Raw genomic sequence first — 25,759 nt, 5'->3', positions numbered from 1 at the left:
GTGGTCTAGCTGAGGAATAAGCATCAACCGAGATCACTTTAGGGCTTTGTCTACTACCTCTAAAGTTTTTTTAGACTTTTTCTTAAATAACATTTTGTTTGGGAAATTTAATGAAGATATTAAATATGTTCTGTTGGACTAAAGAACTAAAGTAGGCATTTGAAAAATTCAAAGGTTATTTTGGATGCTCAACCTTTGTATATGTTTGGTTGACGGGGCAGCATGACGGCTCATGCATCTTGTTGCTAGTGCGCGTTCCGACTCCTGCTCCTCCTCAGAAGTGCTAGCCTGCTGGGAAAAGCAGGGTAACACAACGCGAACACCGAAGCTGATGTTGGTTTCCCACAAGGGGATCTTAGAGTTCCGAGGCTGCTGGGGGCCAAAGGCTGAGAACTCTCTCCACACCGAATCACCCCCTGATGTGGATTTCCGGCGTTCACTAAGCTCAGCAGAAAATCGGCAGAGAGCACTGTGGTGTGCTATTTGCTGCCCCTTGACTTGCGGAGACAGCGGCCAGCGGAGTGGGTCACACAGAGGAGACCTTCCTCCCTGGGTGTGAGGTAAGAACGCGCTGAGGAGTTGGGGCTGTCGTGGCTCGCCCCTCCCACGAGGGGGTGGGGGAGGTTTTGAAAAGGTGTGTTTGACAGCACCATTCGTAAAGATTGTCCAGCTGTAGCCTCATCTCCATCAACACACACAAAAAACTAGTAGCTGTTCTTTCAGCAAGGGATGCTGTGCCCCAATTGATCATTGCACCAGAATGCGCCCACTCCAATGGGAAAAAAATTTCAATGCCGTTCCACTGAGTCAGCTGTCCCCTGCTGTGAAATTAAAGTGGAAGGGTGGCCAGGGAAGCGTTTCAGCTGCCATCAAAACTCCTCGTGGTTTCCTTCACAACATGAATGTACAAGTATTTGCAAACCTGGAAGGAGAATTGTTTAGGGGACCCTAACAATTGGACTCATCAAGAGAGCTGCAACGTAGCAGCAATGGACAGGGGCCCAGCATTATTGGAGTCATTGACCACAGAATCTACCAGTGGCATCTCAGTAGCTGGGGGTCTAGCAGGCCTCTCCGAAGCACCTGCTGCCATAAATTAGCCCTCCCCCAGCCTTAAGAAATATCCTCTATTTGCAAAACCAGTGACCAGATCTATATTGCGGATAGAGACATAGGATGATGCCCAGGTAGATACCCAGGAACCGTCTCTAAATATGCAGTAAGTTGAACAAGAATGTGGGGGTGGAGAGGATGAAGTGGGCCACGTGCAAACTACATAATAGGGGTCTCATCCCTGACACCAGTAACAGCGATTGTTACAGCAGGACCTTCATAGATAGTGTAACAGCTCTCGCCCAAGACTGAACTAGAAGAGAGTCTCACATTATCAATCAAAAATACTTTGGACACTATTTTGGCTGAGGTAAGGGATCTAAAGAGCACCCAGGCGCAGGTAATTGCCTTGATCCATGAAAGACTGACAAAGATAGAGGGCATGCTTACTCTGATCCCGAGCGACTAAAGGAGGCGGAAACTTTCACATCCGCACTAGAGGACAAAGTGCCGAATATGCAGCATAAAGTACTGCAACTGGTGTAAAGCAAAAACGCACTGCAGAATAAAGTGCAAGACCTGGAGAACTACAAGAGACGTTTCAAGCTTCAAATAGTGGGAGTTGCAGAGGGAAGTGAAGGCCCACAAGTCAGGCAATGGGCAGAATCTTTTTTGAAGCAGGCAATTTCTGAGTTGTGCAGGGATCTTACTATTACAAGGGCGCATAGAATCCCCATTCAACAAGTCCCAAGGGCTAAATACCCATTCACAATGTACGTAATTTCGCTGATTATCACATAAAGAATCACATTTTGTGAAAAGCTATAGCAAGGAAAACTCTTTCAACTCCAGAGGTGCCCCACTTCAGAATTTTATTGGATATGTCAGCTGCTACTGCACGGAAATAAAGAGACTTTGTTAAACTAATTGATAACTTTAAAGCCAATGGACAGCAAGCAACTATAGTGCAACAAGCTAAAATTAGGGTCCTAGCTAAAGGCCAATTTGTTTTGTTCAATGAAGTTAGTAAGGCACAGGAGCACCTTCAGGGCTTGATGAACAAGACTGGGTGATAGATAATGTTGTTAGGCTATGTTTTAGGGTGCAATGTGATCAGGGCACTGCATTTTTGATATGGGGAGGAGCAGGGTTGAGAACTTCCCGGTCACAGGCCCAGGTAATTTCATAAGCGCACAAGAGTGCAATACAATGGCGCTCAAGGGATTAAAGGATAAAATGGGGGAAACATAAGGGATTCTTCCCTTGGGATGGCTTGTGGTGTGGGTGAGGGTGGTTGGGGATGGTGGGTTATGGAAAGGTGAAAAAAGGGAGAGTTTGCTGTCATTGTGCAACGGCTGGGAATGTCTGATGGTTTTAGGTCTCAATATTTCGAAGTGACATAGGCACAATAGAAGGGAGAAGCGATTTTGGCCCAGGTATCCAAAAGGCTAAATGGTGTCATACACGGATAATATAAGGATCACAACACTGAGTGTGAACAGCCTTAATAATAAATAGAAGGCTCGAGCTATTGATGTTTGGATCAGGCCCTAACGTTGTGTTTCAACAAGAAACACACTTGAAGAATAAGAATAAAGAAGTTTATAAAATGTTCGAGCGGTTGGCAGAGTATAGCTGTATTTCTAGCTCGAATGTGGTGCACAGGGGGGTGGCACTTTATTTTAATAAGCTTTTTCCCTTTCAGTCTACATTGTCTAAGACCGATGCGAATGGCAGATGGTTAGTAATATGTTGCTTGCTCGCCAAAACTGTGCTTACTTTTGCTATGATATATGTGCCAGTGGTGGATGACCCAGGCACCCTTGACGGAATTGTGTCAGACCCTGCTTGATATCCCAGGTTAGGTTATTTTGGGGGGGTGATTTTAACTTTGCTCCAAATCCTAAGCAGGATACTTCATCAGGCACAGGTAAGCAAAATAAGCCATGCACGCCTAATTGTTTAGCCTAGTATGTGCGAGCACTTAATCTCTCTGATCTATGGCGAGAGAAGTATCCAGATGCTCGCAAATGTTCTTGTTATTCATCTAAATATAAGTCTGCCTCTAGACTGGATTATTTTATTTGCTCATGAAATCTGCAACTAAAAAGATATGGGAATTCGCAAAATGGGTTTTCAGATCATGCTTTAGTAAACATGGAGATTTCAGGTATTAAAGTAGAAAGGGCAGGTAGTAGGTGGTCTTTTAGCAGTATCAATCTGTAAAAGAAAGAGTGGTGTAGGGCTACCTCCTCCGAAATTACTAACTATTTTGAGATTAATACTAATTCAGCACAGGTGGAGAATATTTGAGAAACCTTTAAAGCCACTATACGTAGTCTAACCAGTATGAAAGAAATTGAGCAGTGCAGAGAGCTAGCCATGCAGAGGACAGAACTCGAGGCACCTTTGCACTTTGCGAGCTTCAAGTTTTTTGTGAAGTAAATGCTCTATTAATAGAGAGGCTCTGAGACAGGCCTGGAGCTGTATCCGAGAGTATTACTATATGCAGGGATGCACTGCCAATACTGCATACCTTCAACAGGTCTATGAGGAAAGTGAATAAGCGGGACAATTTCTTACTCGGCGGGTACGAGAATGCTCATTGCATAATAAAATTACATCGCTCTGGGATAGTGAAAAGCATAGCTCCATTACTGAACTCGTTGATACAAACCGCTTTTCTTAAACTCAGGTTTGTAAAAAGCACCAGCAGGTTGATGAGATGCAACTAAGATCCTTTCTGTGTAAACTCCCAATTCCTAAGTTGCAATCACAGCAGGCTGACAAAATGATGTCTAAATTCACTGTGGAAGAAGTTGAAACCACTGTGAAGTCAATGGCCAATGGGATGTCACCCGGAGAAGATTCCTTCCTGACAAATTTTATAAGAAATTTGCACTGGCATTAAACCCAAATTTGAAAGCTGGCCAATCACATTTTGGAGGGGGGGGGGGCTGCTTTCCTTTTGAACTGCGGTGGTTGTCAGTTTCTTTAAAAAAGGCAATGATAAGGAAAATATTAATTCTCAGAGGCCCATACGTTTGCTAAACGTAGATTCTAAAATTTTCATTTCAGTTTAATCCTGAGGATATAGTACATCCTCAGACGGCGGATTCTAAAATTTTCACCAAATTGCTGGCTAACTACATACGTAGGGTGATGTGCTCTATAGCAAATCCTGAACAATGCAGCATTGTGTCAGGTCAGCAATTATTTACCAACACAAACTTCCTAATTGAAGCCCTAGATTATTTCACACAAAATAAAATCCCATCACAAGTTATGTTTTTAGACGCTGAGAAGGCTCTTGGTTCGGTGTGCTGGGAAAGCTTGTTTATTATTCCTTGGGAATTTCGGCATCCTCACGAGGATAAGACACACGGTAATGTGTCTATACGAGGGCACAATGGCACAAACAATTGTCAATTCCCAGAATACTGGTGTATGCCAGGTGGGCAGGGGTTCACGACAGGGCTGCCCCTGTTGCCTGTATTGTTTGCTTTGTTTATCGAGCCACTAGCAATAGCCATTCGCAAACCAGAGCCAGAGATCCAGGAGCAGGTCTGTGGGATTTTTCAAATATATCAGGAGCTCAGAGGTTACAAGATTAATAAAGTTAAAACAGAGATTTATATTTGTAACTGCACAGTGCATACATTACTTACTGAGTTCCACCCATTAATTTATACTCAAACAAAATGCTAATTGGGGGTTCATTTTCCCGAAATTATCAACAATCTGTTTGCCCAAAACTATGCCCTCTAATAACTAGAATCAAGAATCTGTTTAATAAATGGGTGAAACTGCCCTTGTCGATTATAGGCTGCTCTGCCCTGATTCGTATGTCCTTTCTTCCCTTATGCAATTTCCCTTTTGCTGCTCTCCCGTATACATTACAGATTACATTTTTTTAAGGCGCTAGAGAGGATGCTTTCGGCTTTTCTGTGGGCTAATAAAGTTCACATGCTGTCTATAAATGCACTGTGTTGTCCAGTAAAAGAAGGGGGCCTCGGTCTCCCAGAGGTAAGGGAATATTATTTCGCAAATTTTGCACATATCACATACAGATGTCATGGTTTATCGTGTACATTTAAGTGACAATTTTTTTCTTGATTTGATTCTTCGAGAGTTTGAGGTTTTTGATTTCTTCAGGCTTTCTAGATCTCCCAATAAAGTTAGGTATTAGACCTTACAGTGGCTGCTGAAGCGTAAAATACAGATGTCCAAGCATTATTGTATATCCGTTATTAACAGTGCTACTGACCAGGCATATATATACATAGGTGGAACAATCTTTTTGGCTACGAACATCATTTCAAAATGGGCAAGCAATGGTTATTGAACTATTAAAGAGTTTCTACAAGTTGACTCTTGGAAAGTGTGGGAGGAAGTGGAGGTTAGCATTATTTAAAGATATTATGCACTGGTCATTTATTCAAGTATGACATTTCTTAACTTAAATTGATCCCAATTTTATAACCTCCAGATTGGATCTGGTAGAAGAACTGGTGGAAATTAGAACCCATAGGTTCATCAGTTGCTGGGCCGCCCTCTTTAGACAACAGAAGGCAAATATACAATTTGTTAAGACCGGGATAAATGGCAGTCCAAAGAGGGCCTTTCAATAACATCTGTAGTCTGAATTAAAATACATTTGTTTAATGTTTCCTTGCTGAAGGGGGTGAATCTTAGACAAATGGAATTTTATACCAAATGGCTACTGAATAGGACACCAGTATGTCTTTATAAGATCTATCCCCAAATTCCAAATAGATGTTTTCATTGTCAAATAAAAGGGGTGGGGAAATAGTACCATATTATATGGAGCTGTGCTAAAATAAGGGGCTTTTGGGAAGGCACTGCAAAGTACTGATCTGATGCATTGGGATTGCAGAATCCGTTTGATGAACAAGTAGCAAGGCTCAGGTATTCAGTTGAAATTAATGCCAGTTCTCTACAAGAAAAACAGATTTTTATTATTGCTCTTATTGGCAGATCATTAATTCTTCAAAACTGGCACTCGGAAATAGTTCTGACAATCCAGCAATGGCTGTCCAGATTAGGGCAAATTAAAGTACTTGAAAGGAAATATGCTCTACGTTCGGGATCTTATGATAAATGTTTGAAGCTGTATGAGAGGATCCTGTGAGGAAATAATAGGACGCATACAGGGGGATCATTCTTATTATGTATAAATTAGCGTTGATCGTGTTATGTGGAGCAGAAAGGGCTGTTTCCTTTCCAATTGTAAGTGGTCAGTATGTGTAATAGTGATGAATAATCTGATTTGTGATATTGCGTTTATGATGAACTCTCTCAATAAAAATAAAATAAAAAAAAAATCCTTTACATATGTTTTCTCTCTATTGCAAAACATTGCAAATGTTGATGACAGTTTCACTGGTATGGATGTGGTGCTCATACAAGTGTTCAAGTATAAGGTTAGAAAAACAGTCACTGCTTGGAAAGCTTTGAGTAATGGCAGAGCAAATGTGTTCCTCCATTGATCATGAGGTTCTAGCTATTTCATGGACTGTGAAACATTTTAAAACATACTTATGAGAAAAGGTATTTTTGTTTGAAAACCAGTCATAAACCATTATTGTACACACAATCCAAACAGAGCAGTTGTAGGCTGTCTTTGACCGCACAAGTGTTAATATTCAGACTTTCTTATTCAGCACTGACCTCAAAAAAGACCCGACTGCTCACAAGCCTTCTTTTGTACAAGAAAAAAAATCTAAATGGGGAGCGCTACCAAAATAATTACTGGGACATTGTTATAATAACCATGTTAAGAACAGGAAGCCACTTCAATCATAACAAAGTCCATCCAGATAGGATACACAATTCCTCCATTAATAAATACACACACAAAAAGACATAGAGGTGAGTCTTCAAAAAAGTTTATTCTTCACAAAATAGATACATCCAGCCAATGTGTTTCACCCTTCAACAAGGACTTCATCAGGACTGGGAAACACATTTATACAAAAACTATATTTAAAAACAAATAAAATACTTAAAAACCAACAATCACATTTTAGGCTCCCTCTATTTTTATCTATACATATCATGTTACAATAATTTTTGGATTTTCAACCCAACTTAGAAAAACCCTCACCCATTGTGAATAAACAATCTCACAAAATTCAAAGTGTTTCAGAATTAATTTCCTTATGCCCCAGTCCTACATTCCCTAATAGAGAGAGAAACTCTCCAAGTATAACATGCTTAATTCATTAATTCCTATCAACATTTTATTAGTCAAGATGACCAACATAGTACTTACAACACATGCATCTTCAATACTCGTATCACGGTGTATGATTTTCTGCTTGCACGAAGTTTAGGCAGTAACAATATTGTAGATCATAGATAATCATTGGCACTGAGAACGCCTTTATTAATGGAAGGAGAAACTAGGAACCTATAAGCTTCAATTTCCAGTTCTGTGACCTACCCCATACTTTCCCAGCAAACACCTATTTTTTTACCATTGTCCTCCAATCATATTTGGAATCACCATTCAATACAATGGATCGCCAAGAAAATAAATCTCCTCTCAGCCCTTCTTAATTCCAGGGACCCACAAAATTGCCTCCTAATATTGCCTTTTCCATACCATATCATTATCTAAGTCCTGGCTCGTCCACCCCTTCATTAATGACCGGTATGCAGGGACGCCATTGTGAATTCTCTTTAAAGCTCTCCAAGTGCCCAATCAGACCCCTAACATCAAACCATCCAATCAGCAAAGAATTTCTTCATCTTCCATTGCGGTTTCCAAAGTGGTCCACCCTATGCCAAGTATCAGAATATCCTAATAGGTTCTTTCTGTTATCCAATTGGTTACCTCGAATCCCAATATCAACCAATCCATTAAACTCAATGTCTAGGGTCTGGCAGCATAATTCATTTTCAGTATCAAGCTTTTCCTCCACACAGTTTAAATTCTATACATCCCTTTTGTTTCTTTCTCTCGACCTATTAACTACCTTCTCACATCAAACCATCCAATCAGCAAGAATTTATTTGACTTCCGTTGTGGTTTTTAACATAGTCTGCTCTATTCTCACTGACGCCCTGTATCAGAATATCACCATTGGTTCTTTCTGTCAGCCAATGGACTACCTCGAATCCCAAAGTTAACCAATCCATTAAATTCTGTCTACTGTCTGACAGCCCAACCCATTGTTAGTATCAAGCTTACTCCCGGTACTGCTTAGTTTCTAAATATCCCTAATGGCTCTTCCTTTCAACCAATCAGCTATCTTAGATCTTAAAAGCCACTAATCCGTAAGACCATAAGTATATGGTCTGTTATCCCAATTCTTTTTATTCACTTTATACTTATTCTCAACACTGAGGAACCTCCTTGTTTATTCTACTTCATGCCCTGAATCTAACCCATATATATTCTCATACTGCATCGCAATTAAAACATATAGGTGGCCATTATGACATTGGCGGTAAATCCCGCATACTGCTGTGGTGACGGCCGCCAACAAACCTTTGCGGAAGCAAACATCCGTTCGCCATATTATGACACACACACTAAACCAAAAGAATACTGCCACAAAAACAAATCCGCCAGGCCAAAGGTCAGTGTTAATCTGTCGGTACGAACACCCTTACCATTACGCCAACAAAACTATGCCCTCCATATTATGACCCATGAATCACCACAGCGAACATTCAACGGCGGTACACCATTGACGGTGCACACTGCAGCGGTCATAATGGCCAACCAAATATAAGACATCACAACATAGCCTGAAACTAAAAACACACAACATTGGCCCTGTCCAGTCTGTAGGTGAGTAAAATGTGCCTGTCCTCCAGTGTAGCCAAGTCCACAATGGGTCTGTACACAGGGGCTTGCCTCCTCCTCCACCTATTTTTCCGCAGTGGTAGGTACCTAAGGGACACAAGTGTGAGAAGGGAGTGACAAACTGAACAATGGAACCACCACTTCATTGTACATTGAGCTTGTATGTAACTGAACTATGTAAATGACAATGTATGTCCAATTGACAGCAATGACGCAGTTTTCAATTTCAGAATGTTGACCTGCACCATAAAATGGCGACAGCCTGTCCTGTATGTAGGGACAGGTGGAAGTGATGTAACTCTGCCGGCATTGGGCATCATGTTGGGAGGCAATCTTGCACTGCTGTGCTATTACTCATTGGCTTACATGGGACTCTATGGAGTACAGTGTCCAATGAGGATCACAGGCGGTGGTGACTGCGTACACCGCTGTGGACGTGACTGCCATTTTCTGACTGTAACCTCACTTGATTCCTGGCTTTCCACAGGATAACACATCCACTGCGTGTGCTGCTCTGACCTGAGTCTGGAACCTGCCATGGCCCGTGTGACAGGGGAAAGGGCCCTTGCCTTCACTTCAGAGGAGCTGGGGCACCTGGTGGATGGGTCCTACCCCTGTATGGACAGCTGTATGGGCCTCCAGACCAACAGGTGAGTACACCATGGGGACAATGAATGCAACAAGGTTGCATGGAGATGTGTGTGTGCTGGCTGTGTGTCATTTGGGTGGGGGTATGGCTGGTGGTAGTGTACAAGCAGGGCTCTGGGTGATGTGTGTGCCATTTGAGGGGAAATGGTATTTGTGGGCCATATGTGTAACAGGCTGGATTGTATGGTTAATGGTGTCCTCCTGTCTGTATTACCTCTGCAGATCAGTGCACATCAGAAGAAGGGATTGTGGCGTGCCATCGCCAAGGATGTGCGGACCCTGGGGGTTCCATAGCAGGCAGAGCACCCACTGAAGGAAACTGTGGGAGGAACTGAGATGCTGGGCCCAGAAGACGGCGGAGGCCCAGCTGCGGATGGCCTCCCAACGAGGGAGGGGTGCCCGTCGGAACCTGACCCCCATGATGACCTGCATACTGGCGGTAGCCTACCCAGAGTTGGATGGGCGCTTGGGGCTGCACAGCAGCCACAAGGGGGTGAGTACAGTGTGTGTAACAACCATCGTTGTTACCTGGCATAGGATCCTGGTGGTGGGTTTAAGTCAGTGGGTGCCCATTTATGCCAACTCATTCATTTCTGTGTGGTCCAGGTCAGGGTAAATGGGTGAATAGCAAAATATGGTTAGGTAGCTACGTGGCATTCCATGTCAGACAGGGCTTAGTAGGTCCCAGGAGGGGTGCACATGGCAGTGGTTGGCTCTCATCCTGCTTTGGTACCTAGCCAATGGAATGCCAGTGTGGTGCATACTGCTCAATCTTGGTCTCTGTGTGTGATGGTGATGTGTATGCCATCTGTGGTGTTGGTGCTGCAATTGACCCAGTGCTCCCTTTCTTTCCCCCCCTATTTTCTTCTGTCATCCTGTTCATGTGTGCATTAGCATCATCTGGCAGAGGAGCCGGGGCTTTGGTGAGTGAGGGAGCTGCAGACCACGGGACCCAGGAGGCAGAGTCCACCGACAATGGGGGGACCAGTGAGACCGAGGGCGAGGGGAGCACCAAGGCGAGGACAGAAGGTGACCACACTGATACTGAATCCTCCTCCGATGGGAGCTCCCTGGTGGTGGCGTACACCTCTGGAACCACACCAGCTACAGCCGATACCCCCAGACCAGCACCACTCTCCCAGCAGCCCCCCCACCGAGTTGCCTGTGGCAGGAGGGTGGGCATGTCCTTCCCCCCCGGGCACCTCAGGCCCTGCTCCAGTGAGCCCTGCTGTCCTCAGTGAGCTCCTGAGATCCATCTCTGTAGGGCAGTCAACCATAGTGAATGCCATTAAGGGGCTGGCATCCCAGATACAGCAATGCCAATGCAATGCAATGCATACGTGGAGGGCATTCATGGTGGCTTGGTGGCCCTACAGAGATCGTTTCAAGCTCTGATCTCCCCTCTGATGGCAGCCAGTGTCCCTGGTCCTACCGCCCCCCCTCCAACTACAACCTCCCAGTCTCCTCAACCCCAACCCATCCCATTCACACATACAGACAAGCATGCACACAAAACATCACAAAAGAGTAATACAGACAAACCCAGGCAGCACACTTGAATTCACAAGCACTCACACAAACAACAGACAGTTGCACACACAACAACATCCACTGCCTCCACTGTCTCCCCCTCCTCCTCCCTCACATTCACATCCACACTCACACCTGCATGCAAAGCATCAAAAGCCACCACCACCATCACCACCTCATACAGCACACCCATGTCACTTGCAGGCACCTCCCATCCATCCATACGTCCTGTTTGTCCCCTCCCACCCTGTCTGCCGTAAGAAAAACAAACACTCACACTCAGACACCCAACAGCCATCCACCTCACACACGCACACTGTCCATGCACCTGGACCTAAGTCCAGCAAACGTACACCCCCTACAACCACGATCTCTAACTCCACTCCCATCCCACATCCCGCCCCAACGTCCTTAAGAAGGTTTTCGTGGCCCATCTTGACCTCTTCCCTCCCCCTCCCCCTGTCCTGCCTGTAAGTGCAGGGTCCCAACAACCCAGCCCAGCACCTCAGCCAACCTGTCTGCCACTAATCCCACCAAGAAATGTGCTGCTGGCCCTAAGCGGCCCCTGAGTGGTACGGCAGCCACTCTCAGTAAGACCACACCTCCGTCCCAAAAAAGGAGGACTGGGGTGGCAAAACCTAAGGGACAGAGGACGTGGTCAGTGGAGGCACCTCCTAGTCCTGGAGGCAAGGACACAGGTCACATGACAAAGGCCAAGGGGGCCCTTCACAATAAAGTACCCAAAGATCCCCCTCCACCATCTGAGGGCTAGGATCCCCCTCCTCCACCTGAGGGCAAGAAGCCCCTCCATCACCTGAGGGCAAGGAGTCCCCCACCTGAGGGCAAGGAGCCCCCTCCACCATCTGAAGGCAAGGAGCCCCCTCCACCACCTGAGGGCATGTAGCCCACCCTCCATAGACTGTGGCCTAACACTCTCCTCCAGTGACTATTGGGAAAAGAGCCCCCTCCAGAACCAGTGGGCATGATATCCACTCCAGAGACTGTGGCCTTTCACTCCCCTCCAGAGACTGTTGGGCAAGGAGCCCCCTCCAGAACCAGTGGGCATGATACCCAATCCAGAGACTGTGGCCTTTCACTCCCCTCCAGTAAATATTGGGCAAGGAGACCCCTCCAGAATCAGTGGGCATGATACACACTCCAGAGACTGTGGCCTTTCACTCCCCTCCATAGAATGTTGAGCAAGGAGCACCCTCCAGAACCAGTAGGCATGTTACCCATTCAAGCTGATGTGCCCTCTCACACCCCCTTCCACCTGAGGTGCCTGCCTATTTCCAACATGATGCCCCTGAACAATGGAGTCCGGAATTTGTCAGGAGTCAAGTTGGGCCTTGGACTATGCCCTGTGGGCATGTGGCCCTTTGGTAATTTGGACTGGCCATTGGCCCAATCTGTACAGTGATGCCTGCAGTTTCATGTCAGGGTTCATTATGGTGGCTGTTGGCAGCAAAGTACAGTGTTCGTACTTATGAATTGTTGTCCTTGCATTATTTGCTAGTGGGTCATGCGACGGTCCTTTTCCTCTGCAGTTGGTTCTGTGTTTGGTGTGTGTGTGAATGGTGTGTGTTGTGCATGTGTGTGTCACTCTCCTTTTCCTCCCTCCCTCCCCTGTGTGCTAGGTGGCTGTACTCAATGTCATTGTCTTCGTTGGCATTGGTGCTCCAGGACGGCCATGGCGTGGCAGAGCATCGGCAAGACTTGGAGTTCCGGTTCCATGGCGGCTGTGGAGTCCTCTGTGTCCCTGGAGGTGGGTGTTGCCTTTAATATGTTGTGTTTCTTCCAGGCTTTTGGTGGCGTTGCTAACGTCCCAGAAATCCTGGTGGTTTGCTATGTCATAATATGGTGGGTGCTACCTTGACTTCCGCCTGGCTGTAGGTGGCTACCACCGTGGTCAGTGGTGTTAACACCCTGGCAGTTGGTGTGGTACATTGGCTGTCTATGGGAGCTATCACCGCCATGGTCATAATTTGGCGGTAATTACGCCAGGCTGTTGGTGGTATTACCACCACTTTAACAGTCACCACCAATGTCAAAATGACCACCTTTGTGTGTACCCACTGTCTGGTTGCTGAAAGATCAGCTTTGATTTTACCAGATGTCTTTCTCTAAGTTTGTAGGGGATACAGCAACTGCCTAAAACTGGATTTTAGAGTTAGATATGGAAGGACATCAGGATTACCATAGTTCACTCCCCACACACCCAGCACTCAGAGCCCATATTTAGTGTGGCTGAAGAATTTGTCTATCTTGAAAATGCCCTAAATTGGTAGGGTTAGCATCAGGAACATTTATCCCATTGGTTATAGCGTCTCTAGGGATCATTCCCACCCAGTAGCTCATGGCAGGCATAAATGTGGCACCTCCAGGCTCCCACTTCAGAACACTCCTGGTCCTGAGAAAGATCAAAAGAGGATTGAACCTGGTGTCTGCAACCTAGGAAGAACCCCAGAGAACTGAACCTGCTATCTCTTTTGTACCCAGGAGAAAGATGTGGACTCGTAGGGTCATAAGGCTGACTTCCTGTTCAAGCTAGAGGGACAGAACAAGCTATATGAGGCTATTCCTGCAACTGCCCAGGTGACCAGTGACAACTGGACGTGGACTGCACCCTGCTTTCATGTCTTTGCCTAATACCCTGTGTGACTCTAAGTACCTCCCTTGAGGTCCTCAGGGGCTTCAGAACTGTACTCCTGTGGTGGATTGAGACCTAAAATACTAAAGTCAGAAGGTAAAATCTTTGACTAGAATGAACATGGTTAGTGTATCCGACCTGTGCTTCATTGCAGTCAGCATCAAATTGATGGGTCCTGTTCTACTGCAGCCATTGAGTATCATTGGCACTTTGTACTTCTTGGTACTATTTGTACCTAAAACTTTAGGAATTCATATCTCCAGTTCCACTTCCGGGATGTTTGTCATTTTGGTGTCATTTTGCTCATGAAACGCCACTCTCTTTTCTAATTTGTTTTGTGACTTTTATTGTTTTCCATTTTAACTTTGTTACTGTTTTAGCACTACACAAATACTTTACACATAGCCACTACAAAATCCTGCCTGCCCTGTGCCATAGGTACCTGCGGGTTGAGCTAAGGTTAATTTGGTGACTTTGGCATTTAACCCTGAAAGGGTTGTGAGTATTACTTGAAGCAGGTACATAGCTGCCTCAACTAATAATACATTTGTTTACAAGTGTGTGATACTTACCATAGCTAGTCTGCTTAGAACAGGGGTCTCCAGCCTTTTCTGTAATAAGAGCTACTTATGATCAATGAAAATCATTCTGACCTACTAATATTATTATTAATGTTGTAATAGTGACCATATCAGATAAGGCTGCATTAAGTTTACTGTCCCTGATCACCTCAGTGCATTAGACATGATAGTAGTCAGCAGTAATGTAAAAAAGATTTTGTCCGTTTGAAATGTGTTTACATAGGTAATACATAATAGCTATAGCTTGAATGCCCAAGTCACCATTGTAATACTGGTAAGTTTTAAATATCTTTTAGGAATTCAACTATTTTTCTCCAAACATCAGCTTATGAGTTCCGAAAATACCTTCTCATCTTGAATACACACTTTCAATTTTAGTATTCATATATTAATTAAGCCAAGCAAAAGCTTGTAATCAAGTAGGCTGGCCTGCACACATGAGAGCTACTTATAGGTTGCTTTAGAGACGGCGTCTCCAACCTTTCTGTAACAAGAGCTACCTATGTTCAATAAAAATCATTACAAGCTACTAATATTAGTGATGAAGTTGTGACTACCCCATCCCAGATTGTCAGCAGTCATCACGTCAGAGCACTAGGCAGGGCTGAATGCCTCTAAATAGGTAATACATACCAGCCATATCTGCACACCCCTGACACCAGAGCAATAATGTGAATAATGCATCTCTCAAACTCAAATAATAGATTTAAATACATTTTGAAGATTCAACCATTTTTCTCTAAACACCTTATGAGTACTGAAAATACACATTTTCATTTTGAATATATGCTTTTTAATTTTGGCATACATATAATAATTCAACCAAAATAAAACGTCATTAGTAGTAGGCTGGGCTGCACACAAGACAGATACTCACAGGGAGCTGGAGAGCTACTGGTAGCTCACGAGCTACTTGTTGGAGATGCCTGCTTTAGAGGTACCAGTCTCTTGTGAGCTACTCATTGGCGATGGCTGGCCGAGATGGTTATTAGCTTTTGTATTCTGGTTTCCATCTTGACTATTTTAATTTCAGCCTAAGTGGACAGTTACTGCCAGTGAGTCTAAACGTGGGTGAAGCATACATAATTTCCTTGGGGGGGGGGGGGCACCCAAAGCCCTGAAAATTACATGAAATTATGCATTATTACAGACCTGTTATCACAGCATCACACATAAAAATAGACACACAGATGCAGTTTGTGCTAATACATAGTGTAAAATAGTACAATATTATGCATGACGCAACACACTATAGTGGCTTTTTTAAAGGGGGTGGCGCTTCAGCCTGCTCCTACTGCCTGCACGCTTGCATGCCTGTTTCCCCACTCTAAGTTGACCTTTTTTTAGTTTATTTTCACTTGTCCGTCCTGTTTCCCTAGCCTTGTGCTTTCAATTTATATTTGTTTTCCTGCTTGTCTGCTGTTTTTGTTTTTTGTCACCCAAGCTGGCCACCAGTCATGACAGAGGTGGAAAGTAGGTCCCAATCTAAATAGCGCCACTCAGGTGTAAAACATATTTTCAGGGAGGAGGAAGTGGCAGCACTACCATTTCACATTCAGCACCACCTCACACTTATATGTGCAGCAGGTCGGGAAAGGGAACAGGTTTGTGAGGTGTACATTTAGCTGCGGAAGAGGGCAATGCAACATAGCCACCACTTTAGCATCTGCCGCACCCAGTGGCAGATCACACACTGCTGGGATGATATCATTGGCCAGGAACAGGAACTGCCTGGCACTGAGGTGATGGCAACAGGTAAGTGGTGATTAACATTTTTTTTTTATTTAAATTTTTTACTTCACAAGAGGCATCACATTGCAGGTAAGTGTACGCATATATATAAATATAAGTGGCCCGGCTCTGAGCAAACTCCACCGGAGCAAGCTAACCCCATGCCGCAGACAGCCATTTGTTGTGCACGACGTAGGGTTGGCTGCAGGGCCTGGCTGTTATACAGGCCCTGTGTCCAACACTCCCCACCTCCAGCAGACAGCCAACCCCACACTGCTGTGGGTTGCCCACAGAGCCTAGCCTGATGATCGCTACCTACCTGCCTTGGGAATAAACCAAACAGCCTGTCCAGGGGTCATCTGATATATGCCTGTCATATGAGAGTCCCCTTTGAAGTGAATTAAATTCTGGGCCACCACAAATGGTCATCCTGTCAGAGGAACACAACACACCCCTACACCCAGGCATTTATCTCTGCTCTGAGGGCCTTTTTCACACCTCATTCAGGGCTTGAGCACTCAGAGGGCTGCAGCTAGTGGGTAATGCAATTTATTCGCTAGAGCAGGGGGACCCTCTGGGGGGCATTAAGTGATCCTAAGGGGAGCTCCAGGCTCTGGCCAAAAGAAGCTTTATGCTAATAAAAAGGCAGTGATTTCAGGTGCAAAAAGAGAAGCAGTAAACCACTCTGTAAGGGACCATCACTAATTTTGTTTTGCGTCATTTATATGCAAACCGGGAGTGTGTGTCAAAGGGGAAGGGACTCCAAATACTCATCAAAACCCTTACCCTCACTTCTAATAATCACATTGCATATACTTTTACTCATTAGTAAGAGCTGCCTGACCAAGATACTATGGCCTAGATTTATACTTTTTTAGCACCGTATTGGCGTCATTTGTTGATGCAAAAATGGCACAAACTTACAAAATACAAATATATTTTGTAAGTTTGCGCTGATTTTGCGTCAAAAAATGACGCAAATGCTGCACTAAAAAAGTATAAATATGAGCCTATGTTTGGCATCATGTATTTGATTGCATTTTTAAAACAGTAACATAACTTAACTGCAGTGTTTAAATAAATGTAGACATATTTAAACATTTTCCATTTAATAGAATAATTGTGAAAAATTTGAAGGGTGGCCCGATGATTTTTTTTTTTCACTGAGGGAGTGGGTGCAGCATTAAGAAGTTTGAAGACCACTGCTCTACAGGCTTTTGGCCAAAAGAAGCTTTATGCTAATAAAAAGGCAGTGATTTCAGGTGCAAAAAGAGAAGCAGTAAACCACTCTGTAAGGGACCATCACTAATTTTGTTTTGCGTCATTTATATGCAAACCGGGAGTGTGTGTCAAAGGGGAAGGGACTCCAAATACTCATCAAAACCCTTACCCTCACTTCTAATAATCACATTGCATATACTTTTACTCATTAGTAAGAGCTGCCTGACCAAGATACTATGGCCTAGATTTATACTTTTTTAGCACCGTATTGGCGTCATTTGTTGATGCAAAAATGGCACAAACTTACAAAATACAAATATATTTTGTAAGTTTGCGCTGATTTTGCGTCAAAAAATGACGCAAATGCTGCACTAAAAAAGTATAAATATGAGCCTATGTTTGGCATCATGTATTTGATTGCATTTTTAAAACAGTAACATAACTTAACTGCAGTGTTTAAATAAATGTAGACATATTTAAACATTTTCCATTTAATAGAATAATTGTGAAAAATTTGAAGGGTGGCCCGATGATTTTTTTTTTTCACTGAGGGAGTGGGTGCAGCATTAAGAAGTTTGAAGACCACTGCTCTACAGGCTTTAGGCAGGGAAAATGTAACTTTCTAAAAGTGCCTTTCCTTAATATCTATTAAAAATCTGTATTCACCACTGAATTGGGCTATTAATAAATATTACAAGGAGTTCTTGAATGATGATTCTAGGCGTTTTCTAGCCAAAGATAGTATTATTAAATGTAATAGTACATCCCTGTATTTCTCTGTGGAACAGCCAGCCGTTCAACAGTGAAAATATCTTGTCATTGTAAGGACATACATTACATTTCTACATGTCTTACTTTTAAATACCATGTACCCTGCACTATAGGCTACTAGGCCTCTTTATCGTTGACATTAATATTTAGAAAGAAGATTTAGGCCTGTCAAAAGGATTTATTTTGACAGGTTGAATTGCAGTTTTAAAACTGTTCTGTTTAGGCTACAAACATGAAGCCATGTTTGCACTGTTACTGTACTGGAAGGCACAAAAAGTGCTGCAGTTCACTAGTGACATTTAAGTTCCAGGCCTTCATTACACCTTTTACCATGTACTGTGGACTTATAGATACGTTAAATATGCCAATTAGCATTATGCCAATTCAATCATGTTAAAAGGGGGAGCACAGGTACTTTACTACTGGTCAGCAGGGGTATCGTGCACAGATTTTTACAGCCAGCAAAAACAGATAGAGCAAAAAACTGAGGGTAACACCATGCAAAAGATGGTAATTTCCTACAAACTTCCAGTAGTTAGAGAGCTGAACTTCACGAGGCCGGTGGAAAGTTATACAAATCACAAGGAATGGGTAGGTAAAATGCAAGAGAGGTTTATTTTAAGTACACCTCACCCATTATCATTTGGGAACCAACTGATTCTGGATGAAGTTGTCTCAACAGTCGTAGAACTCTTGCACAGTACTTTCTCAATTCTACTAATATGCATGTGGTTCTACTCTTAGAACCACATGCTGAAGAACTCACACATCTCCCTTCCTTATTTTTTTTTATAAGAAAATGAATAAACTTTGATAATAAGCCTTCAACACATGGTAGTGGTATATAACAGCATAACTACCACTATTTCTATAAACAAAACCAGGTTAGTCGACACCAGGTACACATTTGAATAAAAGAAGGAACAACCTCATCATATCTAAGATAATGATATCTACACAGTGCCAAAATCTTTCAGATAACCTGGTAGCATTTTCCTTTGATGACACAATCTTACTCTCTCACTGTAACCACTAGAACGCCCTTCTGATCTTATAGCAACTCTCTCTCTTTTGCTTCTGATCTGCCCATCACTTGTCCTTCATCTACATGTTTAAATATATTCCTATTTTTATTCCAAATACTTCCACCAGCTGTTTTCATAGAATTACGAAAATATTGAATTACTTTTTGAGACTTTGTGAACTTAAACCATGCTGCACATCCTACAGGTGCTTTAATTTTGACCACACATCCTACTTTGATATCTATATTATGGACATTTTCTCTTTAGTCAAAGTCTTCTTTTCTTTTTTCCATCATTCTTCTCTCTCGATTCCTCCATTCTGTAAAACAATTTAACTTAATCCCCTTGTTCCGATCCATCCAACCAGGACACAAACAAGTATTTGGCACTCTTCCTTTAAACATTTCAAACAGAGTCTTCCCTCTGGTCACATGTGGAGCCTTGCGATACACAGTTATTCTCTCCTGTATTTCTTTTCTCCAGTCTAGACAGTTCACCATTGCTTACTGTATACTCTCTTTTATGTGTTTATTAAATGTCTCAATAGCACTATTGGTTTCTGAATGATAAATGGCACATTTTCTGTGAACAATTCCACACGTTTTTAAAGAGCTCTCTATTTCCTCAGAGCAAAATTGAGGACCATTGTCGGACAAGATACTTTTGGGAAAACTGTCTTGTTTAAAATCACTCTCCATAAACTTGATAATGCTAATGCTTTACATTACTAACCACACCTCACCTTGAGTAGAGATCCATCATCACTATCAGGTAAGGTGTGCCATGCTCACCTGATAACGGACCCACAGTGTCTATAGACACTTCTTCCCATGGTTGACTTGGTAGACTCCTGCAAACCATGGGAACTTGATGAGTCTTCAACACTTTATGACTACAAGAACTTTCTACACACTCCCTAGCTGCTCGCTCAATATCCACATCCATTCCTGGTCTCTCAAATATTCCTTAGTTTTTACTATACCCAGATGGCCTACATGAGCCTGTTTTATTAATCTGTCTACAAATTTAGACGGAAGATTTAATCTTGTCCCTCTCAGCAATAAGTTACGATCTATTGTCAATCCATTTCTAATTAAATTCACACCTTCTCAAGATTTTTAAATCTTTCATGACCAATGGCACTTGTAACCCTATTTAACATTTCATTTTTTTGTAATTTAGATTTCCGTTCTTCCTTGGTTATTGCACCAAGTGTAATTTCACACACATCCTGCATTGCTTCACACACAGCCTTCTCCAGGTCTCGAACCTGATCCTGTCCATCATTTATTTTTTCTTCATCCACAAGTCTTGATAGTCTGCATTGGCATTTCTAACACCAGGCAGATACTCCACACTAAAATTCAATTCTTGTATTGTAATGACCCATCTGTGAATTCTTGCTGAAATGCAGTCTAACCCCTTCTTTTTGAATACCTCCACCAGCGGCTTATGATCTGATAACACCACAAACTTCCTCCCCCAAATGAAACTCTTAAACTTCATGAGGGCCCAAAAAAAGCAAGCGTCTCCCTTTCTATTACGGAATAGTTTTTTTTCCAGAGACATTTAAAATTTTTGAGGCACACATTATAAGTCTTTCTTGTCCATTCTTTTTTGGGTCAACACAGCTCCTAATCCCTTAGAACTGACGTCTGTAAGAATGTATGTCTCTTCGCCTGGGACAAATGCCTGCAAGCAGGGTGCCTCGTGCAACTCTTCCTTAATCGCCTTGAACTCCACATCACATAGGTCACTCCACTCAAATTCCTTGCCTTTCTTTAAAGAGCTTCTCAAATTCACTGATTTGTCTGCTAAAATTCTTATGTATCTCCAACAGTATGCTACCATCACAAAAGTGAGTTTAACTCCTCCTTAGACTGTGGTGTTTTCAAATTACAAATGGTGTCAACCAGATCTTATTTGGGTTTAACACCTCCACCCAAAATTAGGTGTCGTAGGTATCCTACTTCCACTATGCCCAACTTGCATTTGTTACTTTTGGGTGTAAGCCCTGACACCTTTAGTCTCTTCAGGACTCTACAAACTCAGTCATTGTGATCCTCCATGGTCTTACCAAACTTCAAAACCTCATCTTGGTAGCAGTGGACCCGTTCTAAATCTTTTAAAACCTTACACATTATGCGTTGAAACACTGATGCAGCTGACACAAGACCAAACAGCATTCTCCTTATTTAAAAACACCCATGGGTGTTATGAATGCCGTATGCCTGCGACCTACCATCCAATTCTACTTGACGATAGGCCAATACTAAGTCTAATGTGGTGAAAAACTTCGCTCCCCCAACATCTAGATTATTTCCTTAATGCTGGGAAGAGGAAACCTGTCCACCACAACCTCTATGTTCTGCACTCTGAGGTCCACATATAATCTAAAATCCCCGATCCTCTGCTTGGCCACTACAATGGGGCCAACCGCTATGCGGCTTCTACCTTCTCTATCACACCTGTAGTTTCCAACCTTTTCAATTCAACTCTCACTTGTTCTTGTAATTACAACAGAATTTTCCTTACCCTGCGGTGACAGGCTTTGCACTTTCCTTTAATTTAATACAATGCTTCTAGCTCTTAAGACAACCTAAAGATTCTATGACTACTTCAGGAAACCTGGAAACAAAATCTATTTTGAATTTATGAGTATCCTGCACTTGAACCTGTGGCTCACCATTAGGATTAGGTACCACACCTAGCTGCCTTTGGTGTGGCAAACTCAATAGATTGCCCCCTTTATTGGACACATAGACCTTGCCTACTACATATCTTCCTCCTAACTCTAAACAACCTTCAGGGTAAACTAACATGTTGATTGGTTGTCCTTCATATCCAACTGGGTTCACATCCATTGTGTGTAAAAAAAAAAATCTTGAAGACACAGTTCAAAACACTGTTATAAATAATAGTCAGATGTGAACAAGAGTCAAATCTCATTAATACTTTCACGCCATCTACCCCCACATTATCACTGGGATGTTGGTCCTTTTCCATTGACTTTTTAACCTGAAATACAATTTCTTGTGAGACTTCCTTAACTTCTCTTTTGCTATTTCTCTTGCCTTTTGTATGACAGCGCTTGTAGAAATGTCATTTCTTCCCACAGCCATAGCAATCATCATTCAAAGCTGGACACAAACTCTCATTTGCTCTATGACCACTGCTGCCACACCTAAAACTTTCACCTAAGAATTTCGTAAATGTCTCTTTCTCTTTTTCTTTAACTACCTCCTTCTTTTTTACCTCACACACCAACTCTTTTACTTCTTACAAACTTGTCACATTTTTCTCTTCAGTTGAATTTAATTCAGAAACACACTTTCACATATGTTCCACCCTCCTAGCCACCATAGTCACTCCCTCCAAAGGTGGCTCGTCTTTTAACCACAATTCTTCTCTGATATTGTCACTACCACATCTTAGAACAAACTGATCATGAATTCTTTCCTCTAATGGCACACCAAATGTGCAAGATGCTGTCAATTTTCTGAGACTTGTTATATACTCTTCAACTGTCTCATTTTTCCCTTGTTTACGCCTTCCAAAATAATATCTCTTCATTTTTGTGCTTATTCTGGGAAGATAATGTCTATCACTAAACATGTGTCATATTAATTTAAATGTCTTTGTTCTTGTCCACTCAAATCTGGTACATTGTCCATGACCTCTTGCCCCTCACCCCCAAACACTGCATAAGTAAAGCATGCCTCCTTTCTGCACTTAACTTTGGTCCACATACCATTGCATAATGGTTGAACGTTTTCTTCCATTTCCTACATGGTACAGTCAGCTCCCCTGGGATGCTTAAGAAAAATGGGGGTGGCGATACATTTTGCATCCTTCAATATCCCAATACACAGTGTCACACCAAACTGTTTCCAACACTCTAAGATAGCACACACCAAATGCTATTTTTTTAACGAAAAAACTCCACAACAATACATGTAGAGTTTTCTGCAACTCCAATATAGTATTTAAATTGCCCCCAACAATAAATTTGTAGACTCTACAACTGCAGTATTATTATCATGAATTGTCAGGCTTAGATGTGCCTGTCATTGACCTAGCATTGCAGTATGTTCTAAAAAATCACTCCTAAAAAAGGTGTGCCTGTCACCATTTATAACAGAAACTGAAAAGAATCTTTAACCAAGTTACCATCTGACATATATCTTAGGTGTGCCAATCACCGCTATGTTTTCTTGACTGGCAAGTCCAGGTGGTGTGCCAGTCACTGTTGTTTTTTAGCGCCTGACACGTTTTTCCCAAATACCTCAAAGTTGCAAGTACCATTTTGAAGTGCTGTGAAGAAATCACACTGTTTTGTTTGTTGTCGTATGTAATATGCCACAACTGAACTGCTAACTGCACATAAAGAAATCCAATAGGGCCACCGTGCGTTGTCGTAACGTTCTTTCAAAAGACAGTGGAGGCTATTGTGCATGCATCAATCTCCCAGATACGTTTATTTCACTCAGTGATTGGGAACAAATACGTGGTAAAACTTGGAACGCACCTGCGTTCCAGCACTGCTTGTTCAAGGTCACCGTCTGTGATGTAGGGCTCAATTGACGCAACTGACTGCCGTAACCCATCTCCAACGCTGCCTCTGTGCTCCTCAATTCCACAATATTCTCTCACCGCAACACCAAAACAGTTGCTGTATAGAGCTACTCCTGCACTGCTGTGCTAGATTCAGCTTTTTTACTCAACACCTTCAGCCCATGAGTTTTCCTTTAAAAAATATTCTTCAGCGCGTCTCCTTTAATACTATACTTATTCCATGTTGAGGTCTACCTACACCATTCATCGCCAGTGTGAAGTCATACAAATCACAGGGGATGCGTAGGTAAAATGCCAGAGAGGTTTATTGTAAATACATATCATCCAGTGTCAGCTGGACGACCTGTCTCAACAGTTGTAAAACTCTCACACAGCGCATTCCTAATTCTACTAATATGCATGTGGTTAGAACCACATGCTGGAGACGTCACGGCCGGATGTCGACATGTGATGTAAGGAGTGGTTGGTGGAATGTTATGGTACATTATGCAGATTGGTTACGCACACTATTTCCCAGGAGGGTATCCTGGCGCTGAGCAGAAATCAGTACACAATTCTATTGTGTATTAATAGCACACGAACAAAAACAAAGCTGATGGCTGGTGATTAACACCATCGGGGTCTAAACAAGATGGCAAGCAATAAGGTGCTAAGCACAGAACATTGAGGCATTTTCCACACATACCTCTGGGTTGTGTTTTCGTTATCTAGAAGGCCTGGGAAGAGGGATGAAGAGGTATTGACCAATGTGATATTTCTTCAAAGGCACACTGGGACACATACAGTATGTGCCAGTAATAGATCTGGACGCTCTTCCTATTGATGGAGCCTCTCTCCCTCCATTCTTGGTGGTTGGAGGGAATTTGGTTAACTTAATCAACCCTGTTCTGTTTTCGTCCTTTCATAGGGACTGGAAGTAGTGGTGTGGAGGGTGCTGCCTCAAAATAATCACGCTGATGTTCCAAAGGTGAATAAGCAATAAACATGCCTTTCAATTTTGTTTTCATCTAGTTACATTTTCTGTGCATTCAAAAACAGAGGTCAAATGTCTAGCTACAGCTTCTGACAAATTGCTCCATATTCTTTTAACATGTAGGTTGGTGTTTATTTTTCTTCCTCTGACTGCAAAGTAAGAGAATTGTATAAAGTGAACTATGTGACAATTTTGCTGGTGTGGAAGAAAAGTCTGTATGATGTAATTTGATTCAATCACACAGCACAACTTTAAAATCTATAAATGTACTCTAAAATTATTTCAAAGTTTATCAGAAATTAGGAAAGCACAAATAAAGCACTTTTTGTAATTCTGAATTGTGATGGAAAGAAAGAGTTTAACTAGATCAAAAAATTAAAGACTTCTTTAGTTGATTACGTACAAATGGCAAATATACTCTGAAACCTGTTGTTCACTCATTATCATTTGTGCACTGTATAGATTTATCAGTACAGCAGTATGTCTGTGCAAAATGAGTGCCGATTGCAGTGTGCTGTCTGTAAATTACAGTGTGCTATTTCACCATCCTTTCATAACATATTTGCTACAGTGTGATCCAAAATGCACCTACATGTACATACTATCGCCTTACCACTGTTTTGCCGAATGAGTATGGCTCATTTTCAACACTTGTTCTTTGTGTGAAGCGTGGATTTTATCAGTTCGGTGATGTAACATTGATGGTGAAAATGGTTCCAGTGCCACTGTATCCTGTAAATAAATATCACTTCTAGCAGAAAAGTTCTGTACAGGGAGGGGTATATATAGAATAGGGTGGGAGAATACATTCCACACAAAACCTGTGTGCAGATTGTTCTGATATTAATGGGGTTTCCACTGCATGATGTTCCACTAGAAATGGCGATAACCACCTGGTGACCTAGGTGGATTTCACGTATGTTGCTACTTTGAACAGGTACAATAACCATAGTAGTATTTATTTAATTAGAAAAATAAAGGTACACTGTTCCAATAATTAGGACAACGGGGGAACCTAATTCAACAGGAGCAAGAGCCCTCAAGCATCGCATTGGATGGCTGGCTTCATCATTGGGACAGCTCCTCGTTAGGCCGGTGCTGCAATGCCTAACGGGCTCCCCGAAGGGGGCTCTTAACCGTATTGCTCTAATAGTAGCGGTGGAA

This window comes from Pleurodeles waltl, chromosome 12 (assembly GCF_031143425.1).
Source record: "Pleurodeles waltl isolate 20211129_DDA chromosome 12, aPleWal1.hap1.20221129, whole genome shotgun sequence".
NCBI lineage: Eukaryota > Metazoa > Chordata > Amphibia > Caudata > Salamandridae > Pleurodeles > Pleurodeles waltl.
This window is presented reverse-complemented; position numbering follows the sequence as displayed.